Here is a 23670-nt window from a genome sequence, read left to right as displayed (position 1 = left end):
ACTGCAGGTTTAGAAAGCAATATGCGAATACATCCAAGTTCTATTTTGTTCAGGAAACCATAGCTCACCCAGCTTGCAGAACTCTGGATCTTTTGCTTCACTGGTGGAAAGGAAACTTCTCCGGATTTGGATAGACCAAGGATTTGGAAGCGTGGGGAGAATCTGACTTGGCTGTGGATCCTCATCTGTGTTACTGTTGTCCCTCTGCTTCAACCCTGCTCTGATCCCCAGGAACATCCAGCAGGGCTGCTTCCTTTGGCCTTGTCTCATGACCTCAAAGAGAAAATGACCCCACAGGTACTGTGTGTGCCTCATGGTCCCTGTATCATTAAGGTGACATTTCTCCAAGTGTGGTTTAGTGATCTACCTCAGACAAGCTGCATCAGAATGATCATGGTGGGGAGGTGTATTTACAAGGCCCTATGATGGTTTTTAGATTTCCCAAATTTAAGAATCATTGCATAACAATATTATATATTTTCATATTGTGACCTTGATTTAGAAGAAGTTTTAAGAGCACACTTTCATGAGCCTATGGCTGGGGTCTCATTTGGGTGTTTTCACAGGAGATTCCAGAGAAGTGTATAGCTGATAACTGGGATTAGGGAGAAATTAAAGGTTTTGGAGGTGCATCGAGTTGAAACTCAGTTATGAATAGGATATCAGAAACTGGAATTGGGGAAGTGTGGGAAATCTAGGTCTGAACTAGATTTCTTTTTCTTTTCTTTTCTTTTTTTTTTTTTTTACCATTTCTTAAAGAAATGATATCAGGCCGGTCACTTCTACAGGATGGGAAACAAGATGCCAGTGGCTGAATCTAAGGAGTGGGATGAAAATTTGAGGCAGCCTGTCACGGGCTAGAGAATTCAGGTCTAGGAAAGTTCTTTGCTGCTCCTATTGGTTCCTTCAGGATCTGAAACCTGTAATTTGGAAAGCTGACCTATGGGTTGGCTGTATTCTCTGAAATTATTTCCTCTTCACTTTCTTTCAGTGTTTATAGGTGTTTGAGACTTCCAGCCTATCTGAACTGTGCCAAGGACAAAGGTACAGATGAAGTCTTAACTGTCCCCAAGTGTGAGTTTTTATGAGAGCCTAGCATATGCTTGGTAGGTGTGCGACAATGGGAAAACCCAACAGGGTAGGAGTAAACTGGAGACACCAAACCTCTTTGATGTCCCCCTCCGAGAACCCTGTGTGTGCTGGGCTGCTCCTGTCTTGACAGGTTTGTGCTTTATATCCTTACAGCCTCGCCATGGCTCCTTAGGCTTCTCCCTCTCTCTTCTGTTCTTGTGTTCACTCTGCTTTCCCAGCCCTCTGCCCAGGAAGAAGTTACCATCCTTCTGATGGGCCCGTGGCTGTCAACCAGTCAAGCTCCCTGCTCCCAGGTAGATTGACAGGAAAGAGCACCCATGTTAGACAACAGTGTGAACAATTTCCTTCTCAAGGACAACTGGGATTACATATTTGGATTCCTGTCTGTGCCCTGATTCTAAGATCTCAAGGTCTCAAGTGCATTTCTACACATTTTAAGGGTGGGCGTGGGAATAAGAACATGCATTTTTAAATGACAGACAGAAATAGCAAGAGAGGTTTAATAAAATCAGGTAAAAATCAAGACTACAGGGCCTATTCTGTTCACAGAGTGAACCTGTAACGTAAGAGCTATCATTGGGAAGAAGTTAACTTGCAAACCTATTGTGTAGCTACTGACTTGTTCCAGAAAAAGTGGCTATAAATGCTATTTGTACTTTAGGCTGAATCGTATCTTTTTCCCTTTAGTTCTTTCTGCCTCCTTCCATGTCAGACATCCATCTTCCATACACATGGACAATAATGGGTGTAGAAAATGCTAGGCCTTGAAAGTCTGAAGTGGCTATGAGAGAGTCCTGTTAGGATACATGTTGTGGGAAGTCCAAGTTCACTACTATGAAGTCAGGGACACAAAGCAGACTCCAATTCTACTCTGAATAAATCTCTTTCCTTGAGGTAAACCAAGACAACAAACCAGTAACTTACCAATTCTAGAAAACCCAAGGAATGGGAAATATAGTGCTTTTTTGTACTAAAGTATTGCCATGATGCGTAATAAAATTTTAAATTTATTGTGAAACTCAAAGGTGCATGAACTTTTATTGAAAAGAGTTACTGTTTCTATTAAGCCTCAAATACACCAAAACATTATTTTTTTCAGATCATAATATTTGAAGGCAACAAGAAGCTTTAAGACCCTCTCATGAAAGGGTCGCCCTGGCTGCCCTTCAGTGAATTTTCCAACAAGTTTTACTTGGCCTTAAAATTTTAAATATAAATGTCTTCAGGTTGCCAACAAACCCTACTTCCTTACCACCTTGTCTTTTCACTCATTTCTAGTTTCTTGTCTCCTCTTGATGGTTATATGATGCTAGGTATTTTTCCCAGTGTCTTCATTTGAAAGATGAAGCCCAGAGTGGTTTGCCTACAGCCCTAGAGTCCTCATATCCAAGCAAAGATTACACCCCATCCTCCACCACTTCCACTGTATGTTCTTTCATCATGATGCCAACTTGCTTTAATTTGTTTAATCCAAACAACAAAGAACAAAGGTTTTCTGATGCATTTTTACACAGCATGCCATTTCGGACTGATACGGAAATTTACAAAGACTTAAAATGACATCTGTGGAAAGACGGTGCTGGACCAAATCTAAACAATCTCTGAAAAGGGAGCTTCCTGCCACAGATCAGCTTTCACTTGCTCCCTTATCTGGCCAAGTAGGGGCAGGGAGAAGAACGTGGTGGCCAGTGGAAGTCATTGTCACCTTCTTTTCTGCAGCAGCTCTGGTGTGGGGTGGCTGGCCCAGTCTCTAGGTGGGGGGACGTCAGCATCACTCCTGGGCTTGAGAAAGGGGTATGTGTGTGTATGCGCACGCATGTGTGTGTAGTGGGGTGGAATGGCAGGAAGGAGTCTCCAGAGATGAGAAGAAAATAGTGTTTCATTAATGGCACAGCCCTGAGAATGGCAAAGTCACAGCCCACTAACCACAGTATTGATCATGCTCTCCCTGGCCAGTCCATCAGCTACCTCTTACTTTCAGGTCACAGGTTTCCAAACCCAAGCTAACCCCCCACAGAGAGAGATGCTTGTTTTAGCGTCAGCGTACTCCTCAGAGATGGGAGCTGACAGCATTTTGAATGCAGCTATGTAAAGGGCTCTGGCTTTTCCATGGAGATGACCCAGTAGAGCCAAGAATTACTGTGGCAAGAGAAAGTTTAAGTGCGACCCGCGTTATTTACAGACATGCAGTGCCTGGCAGAGTTTAAGTGAACGTCCACACAATTCACTTCCTAAAAATGTTTCCTTTGTAATTAAGAAGATAATTGAGGCACAAAGTTACTTTTGTTCTGAGTTATCTAGAATATAGCCTTGTTTCTCATTTTGTATGCACAGACACAGAATTAGGTGAACCAATCATAGAGAAATGATGGGGAAATACCGTCAAAAAGACAGAATTTGAAAATTAACCTACATTTCCTTTATCTCATACTGTTTTGTGGCTGGCAATACGCAAACTACTCCCTACTGAAAATAAAAGGTAACAATAGTAATTGTCAGATGGTGGAAAATATATTCAAAGAGACTTCTTAGTAGTTTTATGCTCCACTTACAAATGACATGAGTACAACTCAGCCTGCTGTAACAGCTGGAAAATCCAAAGTAAATACACATCAATTCTTTAAAGCAGAAGTATAGTTATTGAAGCACAGTTAAACTTCACTAATTTATTTCAAAAAGCCATGGCTGGAAAGGGGATGTGAACACACACATGTGCTTTCAGGATATAGTCCTTGTTAAAAAAATTAACAAAACAGGTTCAGTTTTGCTTTTGGTCACCACCCTAAAGTCAATATCCAGGAGTGAGGAGTGAAGATGCACCAGGGGCGGATGCTGGCCTTACGGATGACCGTAAAGCAGGTGAAACCTTTCTCCAGGCTTATGGCCTGTGCTGTTCTTGTTCTCTCCTCCCTGGGGCTCTGGTGACATTACTCTCTTTCCTTTGGCCAGCTGAGGCTCTCAGACTGACCCCCAATTGCCCCAAATTTTCCACAACATTGATTTCATCCCTTGCAAGAGACCTTCCCCCTGCCCTTTATCCCAACAAAATTTTTGCAAGGTATCTGCTTCGCCCAAGTGATAAACCAGTGAAAATGAGGTATAGATTTGCTGCTGTGGATTTTCTCCAGCCAAACAGCACATGCATTTCAAAAGAGGCCTTGAATCCTTTAAGAATTGAGTAATATAAAAATGGTCAGCACTCTATCAGGGTCAGGGGGAAAATATTTTGTGAAGGCCAGTTTTCTCCACTGCCCCTTAAATCACATTCTTACAGTGCTGCATGCTTTCCGCAAAAACCTGAGGTAGGAAGGATTGATCTGAATATACTGTTTACAAACTATCCTGACTGGGTCTTTGTCCTCATCTCCTGCTTCTCCAGCAAAAAGTGACTACCTTGGAGCACTAAGGGCCAGGCCACGCTTCCCTCCAAAACCTGCCCTGGATTCCCATTGGCTACCAAATGAGTTCCAAACTCCTGTTCTATCCTTCCAGATGTGCTCATTCTAGAAGATGGAGCCTGTCCTGCTTTCCTGGCCTCTTGATTGATTGCACCCTGGCACAAATCCCATGATCTCATGGTATCCCGCTATGGATTTCTCAAACACCTGAACTTTTCTACTTCATGGTCACACTCTTCCTTGGCCTGGAGCCTCTCCCTGTCTATTCTCTTCACGATCTACCACATTCATATTTGCAGATTTAGCTCACCTACTCCTTTCTCCATGGAAGTAGAACATGAGCCCTTATGTGCCCAACGGGAGCTCCCATTCATCTATCACACTGTTCCTTGGTGGTACTCCATGGAAAGAGATGCTTATAACTGAGAAACTTTCTCAGTGATTCCTAACTTTCCTTTCCTTGCCCTCAGATCACCTCATAAAGCTCCTCAGGCGATGTGATACCTCCCTGAGCTGGAGAGGCTGCACGCCTCGGCTTTGATTTCCCCGGGAGGGCTCATCAGCCCAGTACTCGTTATCCAACACATCATAACTACACCACTTCATAGGGCAGTAAAATATTACTAATAAATTGACCAATTATACAATTAGCTCCCCTTAATCATGCCTCCCTGGTTAATCCTAGCATCTCTTTTGGTGGAATCTCTCGGTCAGTCTTGCTGATTTTTGGATGGCAAAATCCAAAAAAGATTATGAAGTGAAGGTGAAAAGCTAGGGAGTTTCATGATGAAGGGTGATGAAGCGGATGCTGGGGAATTCTGAATCACGGGCAAGATAAATGCGTGTCAGCAAATGAAGACTAGGTAATTGAGGAATAGCAAATCAAAAATGATAATTAATGACATGATAGGGGTTTCTAGAGAGAATAATTTGAAGAGAACTGATTAAGAGATGCTTAAGGGAAAGCTGGTGGAACCTGTGTGTTCTTATAACTCTCTTTATGATCCCGCTATGAAAGTCAAACAGGAAGTGAAAGGTATTATGGCATGCTGTTACGTAATTTGTTTGGTAAGATTATGCCCACACCCTCCAGCACCACGTGTAACTTTGTTCTATGAATCGGTGCATGGTGTAAATGTAAACTATGTCTTGTTAAAATAAAATGAAACAAATTTATTTTCATGATGTTTGGTTTTATTTTGTAAGATGAAGATTTAATATTTTATTTTATTCTTTTAAAGATTTTATTTGTTTATTTGACTGAGAGAGAGAGAGCGCATGCACAGAGAAGCAGGCAGAGGGAGAGGGAGAAGCAGGCTCCCCGTAGAGCAGAGAGCCTGATGTGGGGCTCGATTCCAGGACCCTGAGATCATGACCTGAGCTGAAGGCAGACGCTTTACCGACTGAGCCACCCAGGTGCCCCAAGACTTAATGTTTTAGATCTTTATCTTTTCTAGGAAGTTTTGGCCCTTATTTATGAGAGCTATTTGAATTTGTCCTTTTCTGGTATCAGTTTTCTTCAAATAGTAAGCACCTCCTATAGTTACTTGGCAGGAAACATCTTGCCGGCATGAACCCTGTCTTCATTCTTGTATTTACAGTATGCAGTCCATATTCAAGGGAGACTGAATGAAGGGGAAGCTAGTTAAAATGAATAGTGAATGTAAAAGTTAGGTTGGTTTTCTTTGCTTGGAAGGGTGCTGAGAATGGGATTCTCTTAGGCTTAAGAAAAGAAGCCTTGCCTTCCATAACCTTGGCTACCAAATAAAGAAAAGGACACTTTTTTAATGTCTATTTCTTACATTTGTTATATGTTACCAGTTAAAATTCCTCATAGTCAGCAGCTCCTGGGTGGCTCAGTCGGTTGAGCATCCAACTCTTGGTTTTGGTTCAGGTCATGATCTTAGGGTCATGAGATTTAGCCTACATTGGACTCTGCGATCAGCAGGGAGTCTGCTGGAGATTCTCTCTCTCCTTCTCCCTCTGCCCTTCCCCCAACTCGTGCACATGCATGACCATCCACGCATGCAAGCTCTTTCTCTCTCTCTCTAAAAATAAATAAATAAATCTTAAATAAAATAAATTCCTCATGGTCAGGATCTGTGTTGTGTTCTGAATATTTGTGTTCCTGCTAAATCCATATGTTGAAAACCTAATGCTCTATGTGATGGTATTAGCTTAAGGTAGGGCCTTTGGGAGGTACTTAGGTCATGAGGGTGGAGCCCCCATGAATGGGATTATTGCCTTATAAGAAAGGCTCCAGAGAGCTCCCTAGGCTCTTCTATCATGTGAGAACACAGCCAGAATGGGCTGGCTATGAATCAGGAAGGGGACCCTCACCAGAGAATGTGACCATGCCTGTGCCTTGATCTTGAACTTCCAGCCTCTAGAACTGTGAGAAATAAGTTTCTGTTGTCTATAAGCTACCCATTCTGTGGTATTTTGTCACAGCAGACCAAAGGGACTAAGACAGTCTACTTTGTTTTAATCTTCACTGTGCCAGCAATGCATTATTCTGTATGCAGGACAGAAGATGCTCCAGGCGGTGACTAACTTGCTTGGGCAAAAGGGAATTACTCAGATAGGCTCATGGGCACAATCTCAAGATTTGAGAAAGGACAGAAAATTCTAGTTCTTATTTATTCACTTGGGAAAAGGAGGTATCTACATTTTATGGTTGGTGCATTAGGATAGCTCAATCTCTTTGAAAGGAATGTTTGTTTCTCATTACCAACCCAACTTCTATGCTTTGGATTTTTACCTGAAACTAGTAGCCAGCTTGAAGACTGCCAACCATGACTTCATTGCCAGGTGTAGGTGTTCTCTATAACTGGGCTGATTATTGCATATAGCCAAATGGGCCGAATTGCTCCAAGGTTTATATGCACCATAAAATAAGATGTTTTCTTAATATTTTACTAGGGAAAAATTCAAACAAAACCAAAGTGGAAAGACTAGTATAAGTGTCTACATATTCATCACATAGCTTCAACTATTCTTAATACTTTGCCACATTTGCTTCCTCTGTTACCCTCCCTTCCTTTCTTTTCTTTCTTCCTTAAGAAGTGTATTCTATTCATTTATCATTCCATCCTCACTTCCGAAAAAATCAAGATCAGTTATGCTTTAGAAAACCCATGTTTTAGAATTTTCTGCCTGATTCCTTGTAATGTTATTTACCTTGATTACAGTTTTGCTCTTTTCTGGAGAGGAGGTGTCAATGTGTTCTTCATATTGCATCATTTTACGAGACGCACAATGTCTGTTGTCCTGCTTTCCATGATGCTAAGACAGTCTGATCTCTACATTATGAAATTTCCCATCTTCATCAAATGACTTCATCCTTAATGATCTTTACTGAACCTATTTTCTTTGGTTTCAAAATGATGATTTTTCTTTTTTCTTTTTTTTTTAAAGGATTTTCTTTACTTATTTGCCAGAGAGAGATAGAGAGAGACAAGAGAGAGAGAGAGCACAAGCAGGAGGAGTGGCAGGCTCCCCGCTGAGCAAGGAGCCTGATGCGAGATTATCCTAGGACCCTGGGATCATGACCTGAGCTGAAGGCAGATGCTTAACCAACTGAGCCACCCAGGCGTCCCTCAAAATGATGATTTTTCTAATTCTATCATTCTTTTCAGATTTATTAACTGAGATTCTTTTCGAACAAAACTTTTCCTTTATCAGTTGGGGCCACTTGATTACCCTGAAATGCAATTCTTACAGGAAAGGCAAGATAAACACTCAATTCTTTATTTTTTATTGCCAACTTTTGGTGTAAGAAGTTGGCGTCCTAGTTATTTACCAGGTGTTTAATATGGTTTTTCTCTCCTTTGGGCCTCTTCTCTTTTATTTGTGACTATCAATTCAAACATTTAAAAATATATGTTAATGCATTTCAATTACATTCATTATTATTTTAATTGAAATTGTCTTATCTTTTGTCAATGGAAGCCCCTTCATGTTGGATTTGGTTTCCATTTAATATGACCTGAGATTCCTTGGTAACTTCTTTCCCTTCTGGGACAACAGGATACTCCAGGCTCATCTTGCATATTTCCACCTGGACTGGAATTGGCCATCTCTCCAAGGAATTCCTTTCGGTAAGAAATGATATTTAGACTTGACAGTCAGGGCTTTTGGTATGTTAACTGCACTTGGGTTTTTATTTATCTTATTCTTTTTTAGAGAACATATATGTGAAGCAGACATTTTTGAAAGAAGTCATGAGCTCATACTGATCTGTCAAGTAACATGCTTTTTACTTACCTTCTTTCATTTTATATTTATAACTCTTTTCTTTTACACTTGATAGTCTTGCTTCTTGATAGCATTAATGTAATTATGTTTTCATCATTCTGCACCCTCTATAAGATAGTTTCAAAAGGACTGGTAATAATAGGACAACTACAGATTTGACTATTAATGTTTCAGATTTCTTTGCAGTTCTACTTTTCTGTAGACTATGTTCCAGTAAGTGTAGCCAAAATACTGTTTTAAAGACATTTGAAATAAATCTTTTCTTTGTAGTTGTTATTAACTTGGTCTATGGATAGATTCATTCATATACTTATTTTTATTTTTTTAGGTATTTTTATGTTATTTTACGCTATATTATTTTCAAAGTCAAATCTCTATCACAAAGTACATGTACAAATCACACATACTTTTCAAATTTTATAGTTTCTAACAATATATCCTGGAAATTGCTCCAATTAGAACATAGTTTAATTTTTCCTCTTTTATTTTTTATCTTAGTTTATTTTTTTAGCTTTACAACAGAATTCCTTTTATTTAAAAAATACTTAAATCACTATCCCACAGAATGTTCAGAAACACAGGTAACTATAGAAAGTCAATGTGCATATACTGCTTTTATTATTATAATTATGGTTGTTAGCTGAATGAGAACAAATAATAGCTAAAAAGTTTTCAAATGATAGAAAAACACATTTGGGTAAGTTATGACACAATTTTTTGAGTACGTAGACAATAGAAATGTATTTTTTTTTCACCAATTGCAAATGCAAAGTTAACGATAAAATCAGGGAGCTGAAAGGTCGAAAGGGGCCTTAAACATATTCACTATCTTTTAAATTTTAGACAAAGGAGCTGAGAGTGTAGAAAAAAAAAAAACCAACATTTACACCATAACAGTCTTTTTTTTTTTTTTTTTTTTTTTATGACTTCCAATTTTAACTCTTTTCTAAAATCACTAGGGGCGTTGAGACCCTTATTGTAGATCATGTATCATCTCCTCTTCGGCTATGAGGTGTGTAGTTTTGTTAACTAGAGACATCAGTGAGTTCAGTTTCTGAGACCAGTCATTTAATAAATTATTTGGATCCTTGGGTCTCTGGAAGTCGATAATTCCTGCCAACCTGTCTACTTTAGCAAAGATGGTCTTGTTAACTACTAGATTAGAAAGAAAATCTTCTGACTCATCAACAGACAGATTGAGAAGCTGAGCCATCCTCTTCATTGTTATCCTCGTGTAATACTTGGCTAATATTATGTCCAACAACTCTGTTCTTCAAGTCTTTCCACCTTCTTTCATCCTCCTCTGTAGAACCAAAAACATCAGTTGCCGGACTCTCAAGAGACACTTTTCTTTTTTTTGTTTTGTTTTGTTTTGTTTTTTTCAAGAGACCCATTTCTTATGGAATATTCCATAGTCTTCAACAAGTGTGGACCAACGCATCAGCTCCATTGTGGTAAAAAGCTTTAAAAGATCCTTGTATTTAGGAATTTCTTCTAACTTCTTGTCACCACTTATCCGGTGAACCAAATCTGACTGTTCATTGTCAAAAGGAGCCAAAATCACATAGAGGATAAACTTTTCAGAGCCTGTCGCCACTTTTCGCTTTCTGCCTGTATAGAGGGAGTACCATATATTGCTCTGTAATGCTTACAAATAGACAAGATCCCTCATGTTGATCCAGCTGAATCATTAAGTTATAATATTTCAATTTTAATTTCTCTGTATTTTCTTCCTGGTAAAACTTGGTGTTAATTTTCTTGCTGATGATTTGTGTACAAATGTAATCCTTCACAGCTAGGCAGAGCCTCATTTGCTCCAAGATAAACTCCACTCTCTCCTTCTTTTCCATTGACCGGTTGGTTTCCACCTGTAACTCCTGTAAAATGGAGGTGGCCTCTTTCACATCACCGTTTTGCTCTTTTATAGTCGCTAATGTTTCAGTCAGTCAAGCACGCTCAATTTCAACATAAATCTTTCCTTCTGTAACCATTCGTAGAGTATCAATTAATTGAAGTTTGACTGGAAGGTCTGTGATTTCCTCAACGTAAGTACAGCACTGTTGAACCATTTTTGCAACAGCTTGTTTTAACTGACTCTGTCTTTTTGACAAAAGAATAATATTTTCATTAAGTAAATCACATTCTTTAGCCTCATAGCACATCTTTACTACTGCAACTAAGATGCGGGATATAGACACCATATCAGAAGCAGTGTGGGTCTGTTTCTACAAAGAGAGAAGGGTTTCAATGACTTCTTGAAGCCTTCCTTCCTTCGCCAACTTCTCGCACTCGGGCAGTCGCTGATCCACCACGGTGCTGTAGTCCACCTCCATCTTGACGATGCGCCCATCAGCCCGCTCCGAGCCGCGGTCCACCATGGTCCCTGCCTGAACGTCCCTTGATATCCCCCTGCTTCGGCCCTTCCTCTTTTATTTTTAAAGCTGAATTATGCTCCGTCTTGTAGCTATATCCTAATATATTCAACCAGTCCCTTACTGATGGACATTGGGCTGATTCTAATATTTGTTACTATAAGTAAATGTATAATGAATAAGTTTCCTAAATATTGCTTCATATTTTGGAGGTGCCTCTTCAGGGTAGATTCCAGGAAATGGGGGTTCTGGGTCAAGGAAAAAATGCAAGGACAAATTTGTTGGATATTAAGTCCCACCCTATAGAGTTTTTCACCTACCATCCACGCCTGAGGGCTCCTGTTTCTCCACAGCCTCCCCAACAAAGAATGTCATCAAACATTTAGATTTTTGTCAATGTTCTAGGAAAGAAATGCTACGTCAGTGTGCTTTCTCTTATTGTAAAGGAGGCAAACCATTTTTTCATGTTCATATGCCAACAAAGAATGTGGTCAACTTTGGGGTTTTTTAGAATAAAGCACCTAATCAAACTTACCATGTAACCTGCCAATTTGAAAACTTCAATTTATTTTTAGGTTTAAAAACTTGGTAGCAAGAAAAGGAAAAGATGAGAATGAATTCCAAGTTCCTTTTTTCTATAATTATATTGGGGGTGCTCCCTCAGATAATTAAATCTCTCAGTATACCTGGCAATGCACAAGGAAGAAACTCATTGTCGTGGTCACCACAATGCCCTAGGGAAGCAGCCAGCAGCTCCAGATGGCTTAGGGCCAAAATTTGGGGCATGCAGAACAGCAGCAGGGAGAAAACAAAACAAACATTTTGCAAATCAATACATGAGAAAGTGATTCAAACACTAAGCCCTGGTGCACAGCTCTGAGCTTTAGTGAAACAGGATTCTAGTCCCCATCCGCACAGTCTAAACTGATTCCAATACGGATTCTAATGGAAAGAGAAAGTTCCAAAGACTCCATTTTATAGATGTTTACAATATCAGGATCTCTGTGTTAGAAGAAAAATATCATTTGGTGTGAACTGTAACATGTTGAAGGAACAAAAATGCAGTGCTTCCTTTGTGAAGAATCCTTGTCAGAAACCTCTAATGGAAGAGCAAATGATTGAGGGAAAAGATTAATTTCTTTTTGATATTAAAATTATATTTATTATCAAGGCTTTAGATGACTAATCATAAACTTTAGATTGAAATTGACAAATGATATCCTAACCTAACTCCTTCAGTTTTTTGGTGTCATTCACAAAAACATCACTAGAAACCTAAGGCCAAGAAGTTAACCAGAGGAAGAAAGAGATTTTCTTTTTGTTTTTAAATATACCTCTGCCAGAAGCCTCCACACGCTCACAAATGAGTTGTTAAATTTATCCCTTGACCTACAGGCAACCTTACTGGAAATTGAGATAACCACAGGCCAGTTTCCATTTGTCAAAATTTGGTTCTTTCCCTTAGCGTTTTTCCCTGGGATCAAGGGTCACTTCAGTGGCCTTGTACAACTTGCACATAACAATTAGAACATAGAAACCAGCCCTTGGCAGGGACTTTGACTGTGAGCCTTGTGTCAGACAGAGGCTAAGAGAAATATTAAATGTATGGGCTCTAGCAGGCATTAGGAACCCGAGGACACATTTCCAAGTGACTGGAAAATGCAATAACCAAGCAGAGATGAGAGTGGGTTGCCAGGGACTTAAAAATAGGCTTACAACCTCACTTTATTTCCACAGATATTTAATAAGCACCGGGACTAGAAGAGCCTGGCAAAGTAGAGGCACTCAGTAAATATTTGTTAAATGAGTAAATGGCTGTGAAATCCTGGAGTAGACTTTACAGGAGATGAAATCTAGCTCTGACTTTATTTTTCTCACATGTGTGCCATATTCATGTGCCTTCTTTATTAATTGCCAGTTGACTTATTTCACCTTTCCTTGAAATTTCATATTAAAATGCACTTCTTCCAATACATTTTCCGATGGATTCCATGAAACAGACAGTATCCATTAGCCACTATGTAGTCTTCATCTTATATTGCTCTTTATTTTAAAGAGTCAATTTTATAATAATCTAGGGTCTTCTAAACATATAAGTTCTGGTTGTTTACTGGTGACTTGGAAAGATGCACCAACACAAGAAATCATTTTCCATTGGTATGGAGATGGTAGTATTAGTTTGCTGGGGCTGCCATAACAATGTACCATAAACTGAGTAGCTTAAACAACAGAAATTATTGCTTCTCAGTTTTGGAAGTTACAAATTGGAAATTAAGATGTTTTCAAGGTCACGTTTCCTCTGAGCTACCAGGGAAGGTTCTATTCCAGCCCTCTCTCCTAGCTTCTGGTAGTTCCTTGGCTTGTGGCAGGATAATTTCAACCTTCATGTGATGTTCTCCCTGTGTGTGTGTCTGGTCCAAGTTTCCTCTTTTTAAAAAGTAGACCAGTCACATCAGTATGGGGCCCACCCTACTGACCTCATCTGAACTGATTACATCTGCAACAATCCCATTTTTTCAACCAAGTTCACTGTCTGAGGTACAGGGGGTGGTTAGAACATTAATCTACATATTTTTGGCTGTCACAAGTCAACTCGTAACAGAGATCTTAGTGGTGAGATCCTCAATGGAAATTAATGAATTGCTATTAAATGCATGAGTACAATCTTAGGCTGATAGAGCTTAATGTGGGATTTATAGAACCCATTATCCTCTCTCATCATCTTGTAAGGTGGACATGGCTGAGGAAGCCTGTCAATATGGGAAATTTAAGAGTTAAAAATTGTTCTTTTTTTTCTTATTTCAGAAGAAGGCTTTTGAGATTGTGCCAATAAGAATAAAAGCTGTATCTTGGCCTAAAGAAAATTATCTTATTGGGATGCCAGAACACATGATTAGAGTTTATGAAGCAACATATTGGTTAAGTGATACTCTTCTGATCTGACAGTAAAAAGGATAGATGTTTAGATTGCCATGATTATAAAAATTTAAAAGTAGGAGCTATTGACTTCCTAGATGACAAGCTTCAGAGCTGGATAGACCCACTCTAGTAAAACCGCCTTTTAACTGCTAAAAATTATTAAACAAGACAAAACAAACAAGAAAACCTCTTAAAGTCTCTGAAAATTGTTTGGAGGGACTGTATCAATGGAAAAGCATCTATTTAAGAAAATCCACTAAATCTCTGTAAGAACAGCACGGCACTGTGTTATTGAACCATGGGCTGCTCACATTCATTCCTGCCTTCCCCCAGCTCAGTGTGGCAGAAGTTCTATTCTGGGTGGTATGGCTAAGAAGAGGGGGCTCCCTCTCCTTCTGCCTTGCAGTCTAGATGTAGAGTTTTGCCACAGAAGGGGCATGTTACTGGCATCCGTCATCACCCCAGCTTCCAGCTTTGTACTGCAGAAGCTCTAGTCCATGTGGATACAGCCAAGAGGACAGGGCTCCCTTCCCCCACTGGTTCCACACCTGTAGAGTCAAAGCTCTAATCCAGACAGAGCTGGCTGAGAATTCTGGGCTCTGGGCTCTCTCCCCTCCCCAGGCTCACTCATAGGCCAGAAGATCCATGCTGGGAGGGACAAGCTGAGAAGACAAGGTACCACCCCTACCCAGAGCCCCAATAATACCACCAGGGTAGCCTTCTGAGAGAAGTGGGTTGCTGATGCCAGCCCCAGCTTTGGTACAAAGGCAATATGGCTCTCCTGGGGGGTGGGGGGCAGGCATGAAGAGCAGAAAACTCCAGTGTGTCTGTGTAAAGGGGACTAACTTTACCAGGAACATAACATCGGGAAGTTCTTGCCTAAGGGCATTGTCAAAAATAGTGGAGATCTTGGTGGTGAGCAGTTGAGAAGGGGAGCCATGGTACTTATAGCAAGAGTGAAATGGTAGGTCAGCTAGAAGTTAAACAGAGAGGACCAAGGAAATAGACTGCTGAGAAGAGCCCTCTTGTGTTGGCAGTGCCCTGCCCCTAAAAACAGGGTACAACTGAATAGGATCAGATATGGGGCAATCTATGCCACAGAGTATGGTCAAAAACAATAGAGTGCTCTGCTAGTAATTAGTGGAGGCTAACGGCCAGTCTTGATACCAAGAGGGGCAGACCAGCCAGAAGCCTAATGGGGAGATCAGAGAAAGAGACCCAGAAAACCCCACTAAAGCCACTCTGAATTTGCCAAATTAAGACCAAGATTTGAAGTCTCTGACATGACATGGTACTTTATGCAGTATATAGTGCTGGCAATAAGATATTTACTATGTGGTATATGTTAGATCTGAATTTTTTTGGAGGGAGGAACTAGGATATACAATATATGTTATAATGAAATTTCTTCCTAGGAAAGAATTGAAAACCAAATGTGTTAGAAGAAAGAACCCTATCGATTCAAAATGAGGTGCATTAATTCCAATGGCTTGTGCTTGCACATCCCATTGTGAAATACAGGGATCCAGATCTTTTCCCATTTACCCAGTTGTATACCTGTTTCTTCTTTGCTACTATATACCCCCTTGATATATTAAAACCAAATTGCTATAGAGGCAACAGGAGTGGAGTTACCTTCACTTTCATTTCCGTCAGTCATGGGTAAGACTTTAGCAACACAAGAAATTTCTTATTGAATCAGCAATTAGAAAACAGCGAACACATTGAGAAGATGTCAATCTGCTTGGCCAATATTTGAATAAGTGCCTTTTCGGTTCAGCTATATCCAGACCATTAGATGGGATTTTTGGAAAAAGACTTTAATCAGTGCTTTGTGAGGTGTGCTAATTGGCTTCTGGAGACAAGCAGCCGCAATGAAAGATCAGGGCCAGAACTCCCTTTGCAGGGACAGTCAGGCTTCCTGCATCCAGTGTGAAGGTCACGCCTGGCATGGGGCTCTCTGGGGCAGGCTCAGCGGATGCCCTACAGACTCTCAAGGAACGGTGATGCAATATGTTCCCTGATCCTTGTTGGGGGTCCCTAAGGATTGGAGTTACTAAATTTGTCATCAGGAATGTTTCGGCTCACGTTGGCGATTATTTGCTCTTCCCTAGTCCTATAAAAAGGGTAAGCATTTTGATGTCTTGACATTTCATTAAGCATAGGTATATTCTATTTCAGACAGTAGCCTCTCTGTTTTCAGAATCTCTATAAATAGGCTTTGAACAAAATGACTTAGAAAGAATTTTTGAATATGGTACCTATGGAATATCCAAGCAATTAATAGAAAAAAATAAAGGCAGCACACAGAATTTGAAGGTATAAAATACACTTTTGTTCCTATCACATTTGCTACCAGTTCTTTTGGGATTCTTTTTGTTGGTACAATAAACTGTCTCTCCTCTTGGCTCTCTCCAATGGGTTAAGCACAATATGTGCATGAATGGCGTTAAGTACTCTCAAAAGGTTGACTGAAGAGGGGCGCCTGGGTGGCTTAGTCGTTAAGCGTCTGCCTTCAGCTCAGGTCATGATCCCAGGGTTCTGGGATCGAGCCCCACATCGGGCTCCCTGCTCAGTGGGAAGCCTGCTTCTCCCTCTCCTGCTCCCCCTGCTTGTGTTCCCCTCTCTCGCTGTGTCTCCCTCTGTCAAATAAATAAATAAAAATCTTAAAAAAAAAAAAAGTTGACTAAAGATGAGCCCATTTTTAATTTTTAAATTTAAATTTTATTTTTATTTATTTATTTTTAAAGACTGTATTTATTTATTTGAGAGAGAGAATGAGATAGAGAGAGAGCATGAGAGGGGAGAGGGCCAGAGGGAGAAGCAGACTTCCCTGCTGAGCAGGGAACCCAATGCAGGACTCAATCACAGGACTCCAGGATCATGACCTGAGCCGAAGTCAGTCGCTTAACCAACTGAGCCACCCAGGCGCCCAAGATGAGCCCATTTTTTAAACAAATATGTAGCAAAATATACACATGAAAGCTAGAATTATTTATTTTTCAAAGCAATTTGCTGAGATCACCCTTCTGTCTCCTCTCTTCTGTGATATTATTTTCCTTAGCATTCTCTGGAATTGTCTTATTTCATTCACTTCTTAGCAATTATTGAGTACTCATCATGTCCTAGGCACTCTGTAGAAGCTACAGAGATACAAAGACTACCAAAGCATGAGTCTTGACTCCAAGAAACATAGAGCTTAGTGAGGAAGAGAAAAATAAGTTATATGTCAGTGGATGTGTGTTCTACTCATGGTCAGGTAACATCTGAACAAACTCTTAAAGGAAAAGATTTTGCCAGACTAAAATGGAAAGGGGTCAGGGTTGAGGCCTCATGAACAGTAAGTGAATATCTACATAGGCTGGAATACTAAAGCCTGTTAGTTGACCTTCAGGTAGGCTGTGTTTCTCAAGTAGGGTATAACTGGAAATGCAGAAAGACTTGGCCAGCCAGCAAGCAGAGCTTCCGACAGAATAGCCTTCATTCAATAATGCCCATCTCTTTCTTTGCAACCACAATTTTTGTTGACCCTAGAGCCCATTGCAAATTTGAAGCATTCTTATTTATCAGATTTAATTCTGTATTTTTTATATATTCCCCAGATCACCCCTACTCTCAAAGAAAAAATATATATTATTTGTTATATTAAAGATACTCAAAAGAATTGTCACCAGGCATGATGGCAACTCTTAAAGAGGAGTCCCTGTTGTCCTTTTAGCTATGACAGTAACTCACTAAGCTCACCCATGGAATCTGTTTTGGAGGTAACAAAAATCATTTGAAATTTATATGTTGGTGTACTTGCTGGAGAATCAGACTTATTACCTTATAAACTTGTTCCATGTGGGCTGATAGATTCTTCCAGAGGCACCGTATTCACTCCCTGCTATTGGCTTCGAAGGGTGTTCTTGACAGCATGTATTTATTGTCATTATGCCTAACTCGCTGTTTACTAATTTGTAGGTAAATGTCTCTGAAGTGTTGTGTCACCTCACTGTTTTCAGGGATCTTTCTCCTTCTGGCAGGATAAACTTAACTCCTTTGCTCATCCTAGCCAGTGGTTCAGTTACACAAATAAAACAAAAAACACTGAGTCCTCACCTGGATTTGCCACTTCTCATCCTGTCTTTGGGCTATTATATTCTCCCTTGGTAAAAATACGTCAGCAGCTCCAATGGTAAGTTACAAGGCTACTATTTCTAGAACTTTTTTTTCTGCCCCTGCAGCCATTCTCACTGTAACCATGATCTGACAAGTTGAACACAGCCAACAACAACAACAAAAAATATGAAATACCTAACACACTTGATATCTTACAATTTTTTCCCAATGTACACTCACTTTACCTCCAGAAAAGTGAAGTATTTTCCTGGAATGGTTTTGCTTGTGCCTTTTTCTGCCTGCAAGGAAGACTTGACTCCAACCTGCTCCTCCAAACTTTTCCCACAACTTCTGATCATCAACCCACTTGTCACCACTGGGCACATAAAACAATTTGCTATTCCTGAAACATGCCCTTGTGTCCCATCTTTGACACATGCTATTTCTTCCTCTTGAAAAGCACTGCCCTCCAGGATTACACTTGCTGCAGTCAGATTCTGAAGATCCAAGAATGATGAGCTAATACCAAAGACGATTTGCTAGGGAGACTTGTGAATTAGGGCTAGAATTCTCGATTGAGTCCCCTCCTCACTAATTATTTATTAAAATGCAAGAGAACGTGAGATGATTTATGGGTAAATATGGCTGGTGGTATAGTGGAGTGGGTCCATGGGTTGACTCTGCAGCCAGATGGCCTAAATTTGAATCCTGATTCTGCCCTTTTTCCTTCATGAGCCCTTAGATGGGTTATTTTTCCTTTCAAGTGACATTGGGATAATAAAGTACCTACTCAATCTTCTCACACTCAGGTGTAAAATTGTGATAACATTAGATTAAAGGAAATTCATACGTTAACAATTAGAACAATTGTTCTAATTATTAGGAAGATAGGAGTCATTTCAGAAATGTTAACTATTTAATACTTACCATCGTAGCAAATGCCAAATTACCAATTCACCTAAAATATAAATTAGTCGGGCCAGAAAATAAAAACCCAAACCCCAAATTTCTGCTCTTTCAAAGCCTAAGCTGAGAGTGTCTCAGTGGCTCCCTTTACTCTGATTAAGTGACTTACTCTCCTTCTCCTTCCCTCTTCAGGCACTTAAACAGTTCCTGTGGCTCTTTGCTGTGTGCACTGAGGATCAAAAAAGGTGCCTGGGACTTCAAGTATATGAACAGAACTCTCTGTAGGTGAGAGTTTGATGAGGTAGGGCAAAGGCTGGGTGAGAGTCTGTTTGGTTTGGAGCATCGACACATTCATTTACTCACCCCACCCGTGCCCTGGTCTGTGGTGTGTGCATCCACACATCTCTCTCCCCACAACTCAGACTCCCCACTGGAATATTTTGCAAATTAATGAGACCCACTGCCTAAAATCCTGAGTGATAAAGAGAGATGCTAAAAAATAGCCTGTGGTAATAAATGAAACTTCCCTCCAGAATACAAGCTCATAAAGTTCGGTATGAGTTGGGCACTCAGCCAACCTTCTGTAACAAAACAATCTTTTACAAATGAATTTTCCACCTTTAGGATGCTGTAAGTGTCAATGGAATCAATACCTAATTGAAACCTTCCAGAATCAAAGTTTTGACCTTCCAAATGCCCTCCCTCTCTCCTTCCTTTAATGGCTCCTCTGCAGTACTCTTAGCAACATTAAGAATCACCTGATTACCTTTATTGCTATAAACTCTAAAACAAACCACCGCAGCCATATCAGCCAAAATATATCACCCCTCAATAACTCCGTATCATATTTTATTCTGCTTCTCAAAACCTAGTAGCTGGCATTTTTATTCTTTGGAATATATATTCACAACTCCTTTTAAAAAGTGGTTATCTGAAAATAAATGCTACCACTTTGTGTAATAGTGTCATGTTCAAAGTGATCTTGTTCCAGGTCAATGACCACATCCATTCATTACGGCATATTCCTGTTGGAATAGAGTTAAATACATGGCATACTTTGAGTTCTTCTGCTAAAATTTCAAACCTCAGCAGCAGGCAAATAATAATTGCTGTTCTTGGCCATTTAGGATGAGAAAAGTGGGCAAAGGTATCTCCAAGTATAATGTTACAAAAATTTAAAGAATAACTCTTTCTTTAATAGTAGTCTTCAGAATTTGCATAATATTTAAATGTTTTTGAGGAGTTTATCATAAAATCATAACATAACTGGAAGATAAGATACTGGTGTCTTTCTGACTCTGACTTGACTTTTCCTCTTATTCCTGCTGTTTAACCTTCTGGATCTCAGCTTCCTACTTGGAAAATGGGAATAAGAATACAGATTTTTTTTTAAAGATTTTATTTATTTATTTGACAGAGAGAGACACAGCAAGAGAGGGAACACAAGCAGGGGGAGTGGGAGAGGGAGAAGCAGGCTTTCCGCCAAGCGGAGAGCCTGACGCAGGGCTCGATCCCAGGATCCTGGGATCATGACCTGAGCCGAAGGCAGACGCTTAACGACTGAGCCACCCAGGCACCCAAGAATACAGATTTTAACTGTGGAAAGAGGAAGAGACATGATAGAGGTAGAAACACTTTGATGAAAAGATGTCATATAAATGTTTATCACTGGAACATCTACTTAATTTGGAAATCTATTAAATATCTACAAGGAAATCATATTTAGAAATTAAGACATCTTATTATTGATTCTGAATTATTTTCTTTTGCCTTAGCAACAAAAATAAAATATTTCTCAGTTAAGGAGAAGATGCAAAGGAAAACAATTTGGAATCAGCAATAAATAACAAAATAAGAAAGCTGAAATCTGAAATATATCATATTCAGAGTAATTTTAACTTTTTTCCTCTTAAAAAGAAAATAATCACCTTTTCTCAACTTGTCTAATAAATTTGGATTTTCTCATATCTGGCTTCATTGTTAACTATATGTACTACATGCATTTGATGTTCAGTACATCAGATCATTTAATTTATTTTTAGATATGAAATGATTTTAAAGGATAATTGCTACGTTCATATAAGATCCACCAAAAAAGATGGACAGAGTATCCATAAAACATTTTCTGATGGAAATAAGCATGATTTGTACTTATGTTGAATTTTAGATTTAGAGATGGTGTAGTTTGAGTCTTTCATTGGATGCATTAATCACCTCCATCTGTAGTAGTTTGTGGAGGACCTGCTATGTGAATAACTGGTCGGCACTAAGCCCAGAGCTGCTGCTAATGATAGCAAAGATGCATCATGAAATCAAGAGAGGGAAGTCCTGGTAGCACATGGGTGGTGGTCAGAGACCAGAGCTCTTCTTTTGCTGACTTCGTGGACCAACTTCAGTTTCTCTGTGTGTATGTGGGTTTAAACCCCACCTAATAACCCACAAGAAATCACTGAGTAGTTCCTTGAAAAAATTGCAAACACCACAAATAAGTGGGAATGAATGAAATGAGAAAAATACAGCCCCTGAAAGTTCACATAAATTGTACATTTCTGTTACTGCCTGGATGTTTGCCTAAGTGGAAGAAGGCCCCCGCACTCAGATTTAATTTCCTGAGGCTTTCCTTTCTCTTTCAACATTTAGAAGGAACTTGCCTTTTCTTTTTTTTTTAAAAGATTTTATTTATTTATTTGACAGAGAGAGACACAGTGAGAGAAGGAACACAAGCAGGGGGAGTGGGAGAGGGAGAAGCAGGCTTCCCACTGAGCAGGGAGCCCGATGCGGGGCTCGATCCCAGGACCCTGGGATCATGACCTGAGCTGAAGGCAGACGCTTAACTGACTGAGCCACCCAGGTGCCCGAAGGAACTTGCCTTTTCTTGATAATTTTATTATAGGAATGGTTTGTATTCTTTTACATGTTATCACAGACATTGTGCAAGCTTTTCTTAATCAATCTTATGCTAAACTCTTATTGAAGGGGGTCGAGGTAAGGAAAGTGGCAAAATCACCTTCAAGTAGCCTCTTGATGATGCCAGTCTTTGGATTTTGCTTCCCAAGATGCCACAACACATTTGGTGTCTAGCACTGCCTCCTTAATATAAGTGTGTGCTTAAATTTGATTATTCCTCAAGGATGCCTGGACATATTTGAGAGAACAGGATGCTGCCCAATTCCCTCAGCCAGGCTCTCATCGTAACCAACAGAGCAGGAAGGCAGCAGGCAATTCTTCTGAAGATAGAAGCTTTCTCTTTGAAGCATGATTGTGTATTTAATTATGTGAGAACAGTAAGAGGAAGCATATGAAATTTTTTTGAGGCAAAATTAAGTGCCAGGTCTTGAGCTCAGTGCTTTACATGTGTGATGCCATATTTCATGTTCACAATGTTCATTGTGACACTTGAGGTAGGTCCCTATTTCAGAGTGAATAAATGGAGCCTCTGAGAGGTTAAGACATTTGCCCCAATTTTCAGAAGTCGATATTCAACCTCAGAACCCAGGTGATGGGTTCTTCCATAGCCTCTCATGGGGTCCTGCCTGAGGAACCACCACAGGATGTTTGGGCAGCACCGTTCTCAGGATGGAGGGTAAGGGGCTGGTCAGGACTAACAAGAATGCATTTTGGCTCAGTTGACACTGGAGCCTGAAACAAAACCAGAAGTGGAAGGCAGCAGCCCAAATCTATCTATTCTCATTTGACACACACATATCCAAATGAGTATGAGTGAATACCAGTGCCTGGGAAATTTGCTACAATGCCCTAGGGCACATTTATAATAATCACATCTCCTATTTGTGCTTTGAAATTAAGTAGGGATCAACAGTCAGCACAGGACTTGGCCTACAGTAGGCACCCTATAAATACTTGTGGAAAGAATGAGGAAAGCAGATGTTTGCACTCTTAATTTTGCAAACCAAAAGGGAGCATTTCCTTGAAACCCTTTTGGGATGGTGATTAGTCCCATCCTGAAAAGTGTAGTTATTTTTTGGTAATTTGGAAAATCTGAAGCACCTGACAGCATTTGATGACCATAAAATAACTAGATACCTCTTGAGCTCAATATATTGCTATCTTACGTTCAGAGAAGCTGACAAGGTGAGCTGACAGAGAAGTGTGGAGTGTCAGTGTCAGACAGGACCTCTGACTCCCACATTGTAAGCCCTGTTACTGATTCCATAATATCGTGCCTTGTAAAGAAGCTCCCAAATTATGCTCAACAATTAGCAGGATTACTTAAAAGGGCTCATCTGGGATAAGAGAATAATGTACTTTGCTAATTAAATTGAGGTGGATGATTGAATGGTAACTGTAGGATTTTGTTGGTTTTGTATGATGAAAATAATATTCCCCAACAAAATTAACAGTATTGTATTCCATGTGATAAACATTGAATTGGACAGTTTTCAAGCTGGAAGGGAGTATAGTAACCATTTAGCATGCCTTATTTCACAGATGAGAAAACTGGGCCCCAGCCATGGTGATATGCCAATCACTTAGCTACTCAGTAGTAGAGTCAAGACTTGAATCCACTGTCTACCATCCATTGACTTGTCATATTCTATTCCCTCTACCTCTATAAGTAAATTTTTGTTGTGAATATATGCAATGTCTATGTGGAGTTCCAAGAG

The 23670-nt window shown here is 39.9% G+C and overlaps 1 protein-coding gene and 1 pseudogene across 2 annotated transcripts in view; both read right to left on the bottom strand.

Moving 5' to 3' along the window:
- XKR4 (XK related 4) overlaps positions 1 to 23670 on the bottom strand; it is a 435155-nt gene that overhangs the window by 131144 nt on the left and 280341 nt on the right. The window lies entirely within an intron of this gene.
- LOC116643146 lies at positions 8091 to 16581 on the bottom strand (annotated as a pseudogene).

This window comes from Phoca vitulina, unplaced genomic scaffold (genome assembly GCF_004348235.1).
Source record: "Phoca vitulina isolate PV1807 unplaced genomic scaffold, GSC_HSeal_1.0 scaffold25, whole genome shotgun sequence".
In the NCBI taxonomy this organism is placed as follows: domain Eukaryota; kingdom Metazoa; phylum Chordata; class Mammalia; order Carnivora; family Phocidae; genus Phoca; species Phoca vitulina.
The sequence above is the reverse complement of the archived record's forward strand: the minus strand, read 5'-3'. Positions and strand labels throughout refer to the sequence as shown.